Raw genomic sequence first — 14336 nt, 5'->3', positions numbered from 1 at the left:
ATGACAGAAAGGTAACATTAAAGTGGGGCTCAAAACATCCAACAGAAACCAACTGGGGGTTCAAGTCAGTCAGCTATATGCCCATGCAATCTTCTAAGGATCATCTCCCATTGCTGAATGTCTGGCTTTTCTTTTCCACTGTTAACATCATGGGGTAAGGAACAGAACATCTCTTGGAAATGAACTACCTTGTACATGTTTTCAAGGACACCTTCCTTTTACTCTTTGATGGTTTTGCTTTTCTCATCCCTCTCTGTCACAGAGTTAGGGGAGGCAACTTGATCCCCAGACAAGAAGCCTGAAGAACTCTGAGACAAACATGCAAGTGTCTGAAATGGTTCATGGAAGAGAGGGAGGGAATATAGGAATGCAACTTACCAATATAATATGTATTAGATACTATAATTCCTGACACATGCCAAATTTCAGAGAGAGTTTACCCCCCCAAATAAGTATAATATAGGTAGAGTCCTCTGGAGAAGATATGATTAAATGACTCCTTGACATCAAGGATTATCTGCATGCTGAAATTCTCTTGTCTGAAGGGTGAATGTGTGTATTCCTGCTAAGAGATGCACCCCTTCCCTCAATAAACTTAAGTTCCTAAGACCTTACATCATGATTTAGCCTCACAACTTTTATCGGAAGAAGGCAAATAGCAAATAGCGTTTTCCAGTCCCAGGTGGTGGTATCTGCTTACACAATACATTTCATTCATTTTCTTAGCATGAATTGCCGCAACAGTCCCAGAGATATAAAAAAATACGTAAGTGATCAGATGAGGGATAAGGCCTTTCCCATTAAGTAGTTCATAGTCTTCAGTCTTGTTATATCATTCTCTCTGTAATATTCTATATATCCACAGACATACTCTTCAACCTCACCTTTTCTTTCTGTCACATTCTGGATCTTCATTGATATGTACTCTCCTCCCTTTGTAATCTCATCCACTCTCCATGTTTCAGATTGTCCACATGGCAGAACTCACGACAGCAACCTCAACATACTAAAATTAACCTCAGTGGTTTTTTATCTTAGATCTTTAAACCAATAGCAATATCACGTGGATATAACCTAAAAATTCAAATTATCTCCCTATATCACCAGAATTTATGAGTTCAGAATCCCTAACTTCTGTATCTTTTGTCTTAACAATTACATGAGAAATTCTGAAACTCACAGAAACCTGAGAAGTGCTTTGGTTCATGCTATAATTCTAAAATCTGTCCTGGTGTGGGAACCTACCTATCTATGACTTCAAAGGTGTTTACAAGAAAAGACCCAAATGGAAATCATGAATTTCATCCAACTTCTTGCAACATATTTCAGTTCAGAATTCCATATTTTACTGGATGGTACCATCACTTGATTTCCTAAACCACAAGTCTCAGTTGTCCTTGATACCTGCTTCCAGCTCACCTTGCACATTTAGTTCATTGCAGCATTGGATCTGATTTTAGCTCCAGAATGTAATTGGCACCTGTATGCTTCACGGATATCATCATCTTATTTTAAACCAGCATCACTTCCTATTTGGTAGCTCAATTTGCTCCACCATAATACTCTTCGGGTGCTTTTGTGACCCCTTTTAATTATGCTAGTCTCTTACTTAGAGACTTTCAAAGATCTAACTCTTTAGTAAATACTCTACAGATGATATTTTTACACATTTTATTTTATAAAATATTTAATATTATAACATGTAATTACTGAGGCCAATGAGATGGCTCAGTGTGTAAAAGCATCTCCCTGTAAGCGTGACATGCATTCAATCCACATGGTGAAAGGAGAACCAACTTTAGCTCTGATCTTAATACTTGTGCTGTGGCAACTGTATACACACACAAACACACACATACACACACACACACACACAGAAATTAAACATCGATCTCATTCATTAAAAATGTGAGAATTTGTTCATTGTTCATATTATAAAAAGAATTTTTATCAATACAAAGAGTTAAGTTTAATTCACTCAAATTAAATGACAAAAAGTATACTGGTAAAAATTGTGATAACCTGATGGAGAAAAAAATCATCAGCAGTGCAATGACATGAGACCACACTTCCTAGAGATGCCAAGGAAGCTAAAACCGTATAGTTTCTACAATATGCCTGCCTAAAGAAGACCCGAACCAAAGAAGACATCAGGAGACGTGCTAAAATAGAAGGAAAAAAAAAATCTCATAGGACCTTGGTTTTAGGCAAAGAACTACAGGCAGCTAAGGGATGCTGAGAGTGGAATAAAATAGTCTTTCCCAGGGCAACGTCACTCAATTGGTTATCCCATACAGAGTGATTAGCTCTGTAACCATATATATTTAAATATTACAGACTGAGAAGATTATATTTATATATTTAGGAATACATATGACCATAATTAAAATGAAAACAGGAGTTATGAGTTTGAGAGAAACCAAGGAAGCACCTGGCAGGGGTCAGAGAGAGGAAAAAAAGAGAAAAAAAAATGATATCATTATATTATAATTTCAAGATATAAAAATTAAACCTTTAACCTATATGTGTGTTTTGTTCCTTGTGACCATGATATGATAAGCAACAATAATTTTTATTTAGGCTTCCTATTTAGCCCAGGCTGGCCTGGACCTCACTTTGCATCACTTCCTCTCCTCAGACTCAGGACCTTTCTGCCTTGGCCTCCAAAGTGCTGACATTCCAGGCATGCAGCATTGCATCCAGCCCAAAAACATTTTAAAAATACAAAGTCTATTATGCAAGAATAAATACCTGAAGTATGAGTTTGCAAATCAAGAAGGAAAGATGGAAATTTTCTAAGAACTAAAAAGAGCTTAAAATATTTGAAATTATCAGCTATAGAAGTTATCAAAAGATTGAATCTGATCTTTCATGAGTACTAAGAATAATATAATTTCTTCATTTGTAAATGTCAATTTGCACAAAATAGCAAAAGTTAAATGCTTTACAACTTTTATAATATGATGATTATATTTTCTGAAAACAAAAGCTTTTAAGGAGCTAACTAATTTTTCATACTTTTTAGGAAAGCACAAAAATAAAGCCTACTGCTCTAAGCTGTGGAGCTAACAGCTTAGCTGCTAGCTTCACTCTTGACTAATGTAAAAAAATGACAAAATAATCCATTTGTAAGTAGGCATGATGGACAGAAGGCTCCTATTGATTTTTAAGCTTGAAGTTGTATCAAGTTGCATATACTGTATAATAAGAGCCATTCCTACTCATCAGCTTGTTTAGAGCAAGCTTTGGAAAAAAAGCTGTGACTTGTAGGAAACAGGTACAACTATGTTTACAATGTTTGATGTGGTCTTTAATCAGTAAATGTCAAGAGACATAAGTTAGACCAGTACTTCTTATCTTGACTTTAAGTGATTTTTGACCAGTAATATTTATGGATAGATAATGACCAGGTTGATACAGAGAGGAAGTACCCCCAAATGAGAAAAATGTTATAATTTTTTAAGAGTTATGCTCATGTTAAAAATATGGCCAGAGTTACTATTCCATGTTTTAATAGCTCATCTGCTCTGGTTAAGAGAATTACCCCTCCTTTGTTTGCATCAAATAATGTTTTTATTTTCCTCTCTGTTGGCTAGTACTATACCAGATAACCAGATCCAGTTCATACATGTTTGTCTTCCTTTACCCCTACAGTATTTTCATTCATTCTCCTCTTTTAGTCTAAAGAAACATTAATGATTTTTTAAAAATATATTTTTGGTCTTTGGAGGTAAGATCTGGAAGAAGTAATCAAAGGAATACCATTAAGACAAAAATTCAAACTGAAGGCTTCAAAGAATTCAAAAGGCAACAGCAGGAAGAGGGAAGTCTGTGGGGCAACATATGGAAATCATGAGAAATAAAACCTAAAGTATAGCAGAAAAAAGTTAAACAAGAAAAGTAAGAAAGGTATCTAGTGAGGAATACCAGTGAGAGAACAAAGTTGAGGGGAGGAATCAAGAAAGCGAGCCATGTCATTCTGTCAGGAAGCAGCAAAAGAGACCAAAGAAATAGCGAGTCAAAGCTGTTGGTGGGGGCATGCCTGGCAAACGGAAGTGAAGTCAATGTGCACAGGGGAAAAGAAACCGGTGTGGGGGCCAGGGGGTGGGTGCTGGACCAGGTCACAGAAGGCATTGTAAGTGAAGGGACTGGATTTTACTCTGGGCATGCTACTAAGATGCTGGGTTTTGTACCAGAGATGTGATTCAATATGGATGGATAATATCAAAATGGGAGGAGCAAAGGTAGACTCCAGAGGCTATCTGAGGGACAAAAGTGATATTTATCAGTAATATTTAATGACAATTTAGCCAATGGAAGTGATAAAGGAAGCTTCTTAAATACTTGAGCTAAGATAAGTTTTCAAAGTCTAATATAGTTTATTAGAAACAGTTTGTCAACAATTTAGAAGCTCTCTAAAAATAAGAATATCAATAATACTTGGAAATCCTTCATGCTATATTCGTCTCTTACATCCCCCATATACATAAAAATAAAAAAGCAGAGGATAATGAAGGAACCAGCATCACAGCAGAGACCAAGTGCCTAGAAATACGTTGTTGAGTTTGTATATGACATGCTGGAACTTTGCCAATATGTGGGGCCAGAAAACAGTCACAGGCCTCTATGAATTTGGTAGCACTAAGCACGGGGCCATAGTATAATAACAATGTCAGAGTGGAAGGCAGGTGGAAAGCACTTGACACTGCCAGATGAAATTATCTCAGCAGGAAAGATGCAGTCAGGTGGTAACAGAGAAATTTCAAGGTTGCATCCATAGGTGTCCAATTTAGGATCATATTTTCTCAGCAGGTGGAGGCCTGAGTTTGGAGAGGTATGCAGGGTTGGGGGCAGCACAGAAAGTCACAGAGAGGTGAGCAGTGAAGGAATCAGCGTCCCTTCCCACTGACAATCTACCCAGTAGTCTCAACGTGACTCCAGAAGGTCCTTTGTTCTCTCTTTTGGATGTGCATCTGCTACATGACAGCTTGAGGATTCAAGCATTTGGCTTTTTCCTGCCAGGAACCATCCCTTCCTGCTAGACTCAAGGCAAGTGATTGCCAAAGTTGCCAATTAGTCTTCCCTTCTTTCCAAAGAGGCACCAGCCACATTTCCACATGAAAGGAAACATCCCAATTATGAAATCCACAAAAATACAATGACAGGAGGGAAATTAGGCAGTTGAGAAAAGGTGATCATTTGGGAGAAGGAGAATAGATCATAAAAAATTGAAGTCAGATGGAGTATGCCAAGAGCCTAACCTAGGTCCCTGTGTGCACATTCTATCGTGGATAATAAAGCTTGCTAATGGAAAACAAAGGGAAGACCTAGTAACTACTATGTGAAATGGTTGTAGATCAGACTGACCACAAATCTATGCTGTCGCTTTCAGATTATTTACAGATTTTTTCTTATCTTTTCACTTTACTCATATCTCTTTTACTTTAAGTTTCTAATTTCCACATACATTATCATATAAGCACTCCTCAGACAAGCCATCTCTCCTCCATGACTTGCTAGGGTGTGGTTTGTTCAATTGGCTATTGTCAGGAGGCTCCTACTTATGCTCCATTATGACAAATACTTCTGCCACAATGATCAAAATGTGGTAATAAGATATTAATCTGAAGAACTGTTGACGGCCAGGTGCAAAAGGACACATGGGATCCATTAGACATTGGTAGATACTACTAATTCAAGGAATTATACCTAATTGATCACCCTTTTAGAACAGTGTAGAGCTGAATCACTAGTTCCTTCTTTCAACTCTCACTGCCTCCACTGATCATGAGGTTTGGACAGCTCAATGAGAAATATAATGGTTCTTGATCAGGAAGTCTTCCTTTAAAATTGTAAACATCTAAGTATCCTTTTGTGAAGAATAAAAACTTCACATGACATAAAATATGATATCTAGTGAATGTCCTGAAATAGTATGAAAATGATATTTTAAAAACAGGGATAGGTAAGAAACAGTGAAATAATGTTGGAGAATGAAAAATAAGATGAAAAATAAGCTGTGCAAAATTTGGCCAGCTTCTTATATCCAAGTTAAAATTATCCTTAAAGAATAATTTTAAACTCTGAAGGCTGTCAGGCTGGGAGAGAGAGTGAGTTCAAGGCTAACTTGAACTACACAATGAGACATGTCTCAAAGTTAAGAGAGAGAGGGTGAGAGAGGGAGAGAGGGAGGGAGGGAGAGAGAGAGAGAGAGAGAGAGAGAGAGAGAGAGAGACAGACAGACAGACAGACAGACAGACAGACAGAGAGAGAATGAAAGACAACAAAAGAAGAGAGATAATCTGAAGGTAAAGCTAAGTTAGAAACAATTACAGGTTAAAGGTTATGAAATACTAATGTCAATTTACTGCAATCTAGTTTAAACTGGTTTCTCTACAGCATGGTACCCATCAAGGTCTGAGTCTTTGCATGACATAGATAAAGGAAGCATAGTGCTGTTTATACACATTTGAAAGGTCAGTGGCAAGTGAGAGAATTACTTTGAAGAACCATGCTGGACCTAAATAAGATTATCAGAGACAATCGATCCCCTATTCTCCACAAAGTCACATCTACAGGTAAAAGAGCCTGTAAAAGCCCAATTCCCACACCAAAATGGAGGCTTTCTCACTGGAAGTCTGAATGATGTCAACAGAGAGAGCATATATGAAAACAACTATGTTAATTTCCAGATGCTCATTAAGATCGCCCTTGCAAGACAGCTGGTTCTGTTTTCTTTCTTTCTTTTCTTTTCTTTTTTTTTTTTTTTCTGGAGGAAATCTTAAATGACTTCATTCCTCGAAGTACAAACCCCATTTCCATTGCTTGGTAAGAGAGGGATCCATACCATTGGTGATGTTAGAAAACAAATGCCTAAATTCTTTAATGCAGAAAGATGATCCTGCCACTGTGAGCTTCTAAAGCATGAGAGCAAGCAAGAGATGAAAAGACTGTCAGCTGAATAAAACCCTCAGTGGCAGAAAACTTCCAAGTCCTGAGTTGCTTTCACATTCATGAAAGTGAACATCATAACAAAGGAGAGAATCAGGGAACCCCTTCTTACGAATACTTATGGGAGACTGGAACATCTGAAGTAACATGGTAGCTCTCACACTTTAGAAGCATACTTCTTATAAGCACTTTCTTGTATTAGTGTAGAACACCACCCCCTGTGTTTAGCTAATCATAAAATACAGTACTCTAAATACTGTGCTTTTATCACTACTGATGGGGTCTCATCAGAGAAAATTGACTATTGAGGATATATCTATATATCTTTTTGAAGGCCAACTCTTAAATGACATGCTGACAGGACCAACTTGTTTTCAGAAGACCTAATTATTTAAATCTCTGACTGTGTTTAAACCTGATTGATTAGTAGAAAATATATAGAGATGAGATATAGATATAGATAGATAATAGATATTACCCAGTGTTTATAGCTTTATATGCATATGTATACATAAATGTATATGTATATGTTGTTTTTTTGTTTTGTTTTTTGTTTTTTGTTTTTTGAGACAGAGTTTCTCTGTGTAGCCCTGGCTGTCCTGAAACTCACTCTGTGGTTGGCAACCATGACATGTGCAATATCAGAGGACAACTTGTGGACTTGTGGGAGCTGGTTCTCTTCATCCACCGCGTAAGATTCATGGATTGAATTTAACTCCAATACCCATTAAGCTATCTCATCAGTTCACAAGCTAGTGACTTCTAAAACTTTGTATGTGATTTCAGTGTGAAGGCAGAGTGGGAATATATATGCTAAACACTTTTTCATTCTGCTGACCCAGTGCTGGTGATGACATCAGTGCTTGCTAATGAAAGGAACAGATGTTTTTGTTCATCATTAACCTACCATTGTCAATAGGAGCAGTTCTTAGCTTGGGAGCTGTTGAGAACATGTTTGAATAGACTTTGAAGCCATTGGTACTATCATAGCTGTGATGATCTGCCAAAACCATCCATTGCTACTATCATAGCTGTGATGACCGGCCACAACCATCGATCCACTCTCCCTGACCTTTACAGCTTCCACGCATTGCAAGACTACCTAGAGAGAAGGTACAGTGACCTGCCAGCAGAGAGAGAGAGAGGAGCCATCAAGGTAGAGTGCAAAGACTTCAGAACTATCTTTTTTCCCCTTTGACTAAAAGTAACTACTTACATTTACTGTTTTATATTTGAAAATTCCATTGTTGGAGATAACTACATGCTATATCCCACTATTTCAAGTTACTCTAAATATTCTCCCACTCTTTTATTTTAATCCTAGCCATTATAGCCACCATCTTCCCAAACTCCTAAATAGAAAACTCGGCTGTCAACCTCAAAGCTTCCTTTACCTTTAGTTTCATGCATAAACACCATGTCTAATACAGCTGGCCATCAAGTCCTGTATGTCCAAACTCCTAAATAAAACTTATACTGATATCTTCATTTCTCCACCTAATGACTTGGCTGAGGTCAGTGATTTTTTTTTTAGTACTGGGTTTCTAGAATCACTTACAAGTACTTGAAAAGACCAACTATACCATACATGCTGGCATTACACCCTCAGCATTTTCCTGGTGATCCTTACATTGAACAGCTGTGTGAGAACCACTGGCCTAAGCGTGTGTTTTGATTTCCTCGTCTTAACCATTGAACTTCTTGTGGTTCGCTAGTCCTATTTCATGCTTGGTTTATCCACTATGCTGCTACAAGAGATTCTTCCACAGTGTGAATCTGATCATTGCACGTGTCAGCTCAACATTTGAAACAGATTCTTAATGTTTACAGAGCGTTAGTCTCCAAATATCTAAGTTTGAGACATAGAAAAGAAATACACCCCCTGAGACTAAACAGAGCTGAAACCAAACTCTGCCTCTATCCAGGGCAGGTAATTGAGGGAAGCCACATCGAGCTGGGCTTCAGTCCCTCCCCCTCCACCCACGCTGTAAACTTCATCATGAAATAATAAATGTGACGTTCTTGGCACGGCTCCAGGCACAGGTTGTTGAGTAATTAGAACGGATTGTGTTAATAGCTCCTGTCTGCTACCAGTTTCTCCCACTCACTCCTGGTTCTCTTCCCTGCCCACTAAAAGACAGCTTTGCAGGGCTGTATCCACACCCACCTTCAAGCCATTTTGTGACTCCATTCCTATGAAAGGGTGTAGCCTTCAGCCTCTATCTCCCTCAGAGTTGTACTTAACACTAGGGCCAGATCTAAGCATTGCTTCTGAGAAGATGTTTCTATCCATTTCTCCACTTGGAAGCATCTGTATTTATTGCACATCTCCACATTTAACATAATACAATTCTCCTTTTCACCTCACTAGATTATGAGTGGTTTTAATACATAAGTTTCCTATGTCTTTGTAAAAATTGCTTAGTATTTTTTTATATACTATAATATCTGTTGTGTGACTATATATAGCTGAGCCTCATTGGTAAATTAAAGAAAGTGGAGGGTAATTTGAGGAATGACAAGATCACACACCCTTGACCCTTTTAGAAAAATATAGGAAACAGACGCTTTTCTACAGAGGTTTTTGTTCTCTGAGTGAGAATATTGACTTATAAAGACTGCAGTTGCTCTCTCATACCATTTTGGAGTCAGAATTCTTGAAAACAATAAGGGATTTCATTTTAGTGCTTATGTGTGCAAGCTGTATGATACTAGGTAAATTACTTAGCCTCTCAGAAGTTAAATGCCATCTTCCATGAAATGGGAAAACAGTAGGACCCAGTGTGTGGTACTGCTGTGGGGAATGAATGATATCATATGCATGCCCAAGTTGCTATAATTGTCACTATCATAAAGAAAAATATATCAGTTTTTGTTCCAATGTTTTTGTTGTTTCATGTGACAAAACATTGATTTCTTTTGACCAGGTGACTTAATTAGAAAAAAAAAAATTAGTTCATGCGAATGCAAAGCTATCATGTAAGTATTTAATGTGCAGTTTCTATGTCAAGTGTCTGAAATAATTTAGATGTCTCAACTAAAATGACCTGAGTTTATACAAATACAGCTAAAATTAACACTTGTGGGTAGTTACAGTTCTTCTCTGCCAGCTGATGCTTGGTTCTTTTCTCTGCCTCTAAAAAGACATCTTGTCCCATCTCAGTAGTTACCATGGTAATCATGTATTTTCGTCAAGAGATAAAGCAGCAGTCTCTTCTATTGTTACTACTAATATTCCCAGGTTTTCCAGATGAGGAAAAACATGGTACTCTACCTCTCTGTGTTACAGAAAATATTTGAAATATCATGTCATCAACAATAAAAATATATTGCCATTATTGTTTTAAGAGATTGGCAACTTGTGTTTAGTCGCTGTTGAGACCAAGTAAGCAAGGCTCTGAGATAGAGATCCCATGAGTCTAAGAAAGGAATGTAATTAGCACTCACAATTTTAGCACTTACTTGATAAGCTATATCCCCTAAACCTGAGCAGTATACAAAGCAGTTGCAGAACTTAAGCCATATATGAAGCCTCTAAGCACAGGCAAGCCAGCATTTATAGGAGGGAAATTCAGAATCTTTGCATTTTTTGCTTTCTAAGCATTTGTTTTATTTTTCATTATGTTTATTCCTGGAACATATACACACAGTATAGGTGCCCACAGAGGCCAGACTCATTGATTTCCTGGCACTGAGGTTATAGAAAATTGTGAGCCACCCAATGTGGGTTCTGGGAATCAAACCCAGGTCCATTGCAAGAACAAGGAATGTCCTTAACTGCTGAGCAACAAACATACCTCTCCAGCCCTTGGGATCTATGTTTTAAAACTTCTTCGGAGCTGTGTAGAGTGACTCACACCCATAATTCAGCCCCTTGGGGGTTAATGGGTCAGTAGGATTTCTGTAAATTCTGTGGGCTACAGAGCCTTAATGCTTGAAAAATACCATCTTCAACAATACTGATGATCAGAAGTTTTGTTGTTTGTTTGTTTTTTTGAACTTCTGAAACACATTCATGATGTCATGTTATTAGTTAGTTGGAGCAACTAAAAACTCTCCTTGTGATTTATAAATCTATATGCTTCTTTCTTAATCTAGAAAGCATACACTGGCTACTTTGTGCAAAACATCATGTTAAGAATAGGGACAAGATAGGAAATAAAAAGGCCTGTGTGTAAGATCCAAAGCAGAGCCCCCAAGTGGCAGTGCTGGTGAAAATGTCCTAAACATTGCGACTTTGGCCAAATCAACAGGATTGTTGTTGGGTGAACAGAGGCCTAAAGTCAAGCTTCTGCTTACTGAGAGCCTATTTTAAGCCACTTGGAACTTCCCTTAATTCTGCCTCAAAGGCACACTGCCCCAGGCAAGAGCACTTACTTCCCTGTCAAATCCAAAGCTTATATCAACTTGAAGACCCCACCTTGCTGATTATCATATAAAATCCACTTGATTATCTGTCATTTTGCTTATCTCTTTGCCCCAGCCCACAGACAGCCTTGGCAGTTTGCTCCCCAGTAAACCTTTCCTTCTACCCGTGGGGTGGTGTTCCAGTTCAGTGGTTTCACTGTACTCTCACTTACAGTGTCATATGTAGAAACTACCAAACACAGTGACACAAGTTTATTATCCCAGCTACTCAGAAGGTTGATGCAGAAGGATAATATGTTCAAACCCAACCTGGAAAACATAACCAGAATTTTTATCAAAAAGAGAAAATAATGGATTTACTATTAATTAATAGGAAAGAAAGATATAAATTTGAATAACATTTGGCCTATTAAAACTCCCATTCAATGTAGAGAAATACTACTGTATTACTTCAAGATTCCAGACTGGATGATTGGGGCTATGGGCTAGGTGGAGGCACTTTAGTTCTCATCCCAGATGCTTCTCAATAGAAGAAAAAGTTGGAGGCAATCAAGTGCTCAGATGAAGGTTTCATAATAATAATGGTGCCTAGTTATTTGGCTGCCTAATCCCTGATTTCTTTCCCGTTACTATGTTACCAACATCCTTCTCCATCCTGTCTCACATTCACCCTCCAGTTGAAAAGGACTGTCCAAGAGATAAAGGATCCTTAATGAAAGATCCTTTGGAATCCCCACCTCTACTCTGGGAAGCTTTGAACAAATATTTTCAGCAATAAAAGGAACATATTTTCACAGTAGGGGGTGAAGACATTTCCCAAGCAGTGTGCTATGGCCATGATGTCCCAATGCCTGGAAGAGCCAAGAAATGATATTTCTGGACTTTTGCCTTAGACTTGAATTAAATAACCAGTGGGGACCCGAGTGACCCACACCCTTACCCCAGCAAATGAAATCTCTTACTCTGGGCTTGATTTCACTGTGTACTATTGTCAGGAATATGTGTAGCCACAAAACACAGGCACCAATTCAGAAAGCTTACCCTAAGAGTGGCACCTTTCCATGCTTCCTAAAGGCTTTGCCGGCACAGGCAAGAGATGAAACAGAAAGGCAAGCCAGATCTGACTGTGTGCTTCTGGCACAGGTAGGAGTAATTGACAAGCAAAGAAAATGGCCCATTTTTTTTGTAATAAGCAGGAGTAGTATGGTGTTGGCCCAGCTAATATCCATAGTTTTTAATGTATCTGAAAATGAGTTGCATGGCCCTGACAGGATACAGTTTATCAAAATCACACCACAGAGCTTGATACAGTCAGAGTGTGGTCGGTGAGGTGTTGTATGAAAAGGTCTTTGGTGGCCCATGCCAAGTGCTTGTGTGTCAAAGGTTCAGAAATGATACTCTCCACAATACACTCAAAGTGGCACATTTAGGAGAAGTTACCATTAAAAACCTATCAATGGGGGAAAATGTTCGCTACATTTTTAACAGGTAATTTTGACCATTTTAAACATATACAATAAGGGTCAGTGAGGTGTATCTCTGGGAAAGATACCTGCTCCCAAACCTGACCACTGAATTCGACCCTTAGAATCCAAAAGAATGGAAAGAAAGAATAAGCTTCCATCCATAAATTGTCCTCTAACCTCCAAATTGAACTGGGTCACTTGTGAGGCATCCCAGACACAATGATAAATAAATAAAATTAAACACATTAGATAAAATTAACATGACTTGATGCTACAGTTTCTCAAGCCCTGTGATCAGACAGAAAATACTCTGCATAATGGGTATGTAAGAATGGCAGGATTCTAATGTCATTAAAAAGATTGTTTTTCCCTCCACTGATTTAATCATTCTCCCTATGATCTGTCTGCCCTTAATTATTTTAGCATTTACTTCTTTCATAACTTCAAAAGAATTTAGGCCCCACTGGCATTGAATTCTCACAGAATTTGAGTTCCTTTAAATTAATGAGTTTTTCATCCTCTCTTCTGAGCAGCGAAGTCATCTGCCGTGTGGCCCCCTCTCTTGCCTTACTCCAGACACTCTAATTTTTCCCCTCATCACTCAGTTATTATACTAATGACTAAGGTTAGAAGAGTCCCATCAGTACCAGCACAACACTGGGCTAAACCCTTTTCATTGAGTATCTTACATAATGTGATAACATCCCCATGAGGTAGCTACTACTATTATTAGTGAATCTACTATCAGATTGCCCTTAATCATGACATGGAGACCACAGCCTATGTTCTTAGTCCTACCTGGGATACTTACCAACTTACTAAGGGGACCACACATGGGAAATGTTTTTTGTTACTTTGTTATTACCTGTTTGTATGGGATGGGTATGCGTGTGGTATGTGGTATGTTGATGGCATAAATGTATATGTGTGTATGTGTATGTATGTATGTGTGTGAGAGAGATAGAGACAGAGACAGAGGGAGAGGGAGGTGATATGTTTGTATATGTTTCCCCAGCTGTGTACCAATATGTAGAAGCCAGAAGATGTTTGGTGTCTTCCTCTATTGCACTCTGATTTGGTCCCTTAAAATGGGGTTTTTCACTGACATAAAGCTCACAGTTCAGGGTAGCCTTTCCTACTGTCCAGAGGTCCCTTAGCATCTGTCAGTTTCTATCCCACAACACTGGGATTACAGTTACACACAGAATTCCCATGCTTTCCATATTTGTAGGAATTTCTCAAGCTCTGCTTTAATAGTGTGCATGCTTACTCATTGAGCTATATCTCTAGCCCTGTGAAATTATTTTAAAGTGATTTTCTCCAATATTCCTTCTTTCAAAACTGCATATTGTTTAAGACAGATCATAGGAAGTACTTCTGAGTGGCTAGAAAACACACACATGCACATACACACATACACACAGGCACCAGAGAAAAGATGTTCTTAGCTTACATCATCTGTGGTAGCTATATACTAACATTGATTTTTTTAATTTATTTATTATTTTCTTTATTTACATTTCAAATGCTATCCTGAAAGTTCCCTATACC

Source organism: Mus pahari, chromosome 2 (genome assembly GCF_900095145.1).
Source record: "Mus pahari chromosome 2, PAHARI_EIJ_v1.1, whole genome shotgun sequence".
Lineage (NCBI taxonomy): Eukaryota > Metazoa > Chordata > Mammalia > Rodentia > Muridae > Mus > Mus pahari.
Note: the sequence above shows the minus strand (reverse complement) of the source record.